Source organism: Mandrillus leucophaeus, unplaced genomic scaffold (assembly GCF_000951045.1).
Source record: "Mandrillus leucophaeus isolate KB7577 unplaced genomic scaffold, Mleu.le_1.0 Scaffold204, whole genome shotgun sequence".
Lineage (NCBI taxonomy): Eukaryota > Metazoa > Chordata > Mammalia > Primates > Cercopithecidae > Mandrillus > Mandrillus leucophaeus.
The window spans coordinates 1918668-1919709 of NW_012102077.1; the positions used below are offsets into that span (position 1 = coordinate 1918668).

The following is a 1042-nucleotide window of genomic DNA, read 5'->3' on the forward strand; positions in this document are numbered from 1 at the left end:
AAAAAAAAAAAATACAGTACTGTTACAGCCCACAGCTAACACCATACTCAACAGTCAAAGATGGAATGTTTTTCCTCTAAGACCAAAAACAAGACAAGAATGCCCAGTCTCACCACTTTTGTTCAACATAGTTTTGGAAGTTTCAGACAGAGCAATTAGGCAAGGGAAAAAAAAAAAAGGAAGTGAAACTGTCTGATGCTGGCATAATCTTATATATAGAAAAACCATAAAAACTACCCCTCCCCAACAACTGTTAGAACTGCTAAAGTCAGTAAAGTTTTAGATTATAAAATCGACACACTAAAATGAGTAGCATTTTTGTACCCTAACTACTCAAAGAATTAAGAAAACAATCCCACTTCCAAAAGCATTAAAAAAAAAAAGTAGGAATAAATTTAAGCAAGGAGGTGAAGAACTGTACACTGAAAACCATAAAACATTGAAAAAGACACAAATAAATGTAAAAAAAAATCCCATGTTAATAAACTGGAAGAATTAATATTGTTAAAATATACCTACTAACCAAATTCCAATGTCTTTTTTCATAGGGATAGAAAAAAATACTAAAATTTGTAGGAAACTAGAAACTACTCCGAACAGCCAAAGCAATCTTGAGCAAAAAATTAAGCTGGAGGCATCACTTTTTGACTACAAAATATAAAGCTACTATAATGAAAACAGCATGATATTGGTATTAAAAACAGAAAGGCAAGAAAAAATCCCAAGTAGCTACGATCAACTGGATTTCTGGGAAAGGTTCCAAGAACATACAATAGGGAAAGTACAGCATCAGGTGCCATGGCATCGACCACTGCCTTCTGTGGCTTATGCCAGTCTGAGATCCAAACTATGCCACCATCCCCTCTTAGATCCCTACTTTAGGCAAAATAGAAACCAGTCACGTGGGCAGTCCACAGACAGGCCAGAATATTGGAATCAAGTCCCACTCTCTTCCCTGCATCCCAAGAGAGGGAGTAAGTAATTGGGCTGCTTCTTTAGGACTATGCTATACCATGCTGTGCAGGGAGTTGGGCAAGGACAA

At 36.6% G+C, this 1042-nt stretch overlaps 1 protein-coding gene across 2 annotated transcripts in view; it reads right to left on the reverse strand.

Moving 5' to 3' along the window:
* PSD3 (pleckstrin and Sec7 domain containing 3) overlaps positions 1 to 1042 on the reverse strand; it is a 594572-nt gene that overhangs the window by 110149 nt on the left and 483381 nt on the right. The gene's annotated exons all lie outside the window — the stretch shown is intronic.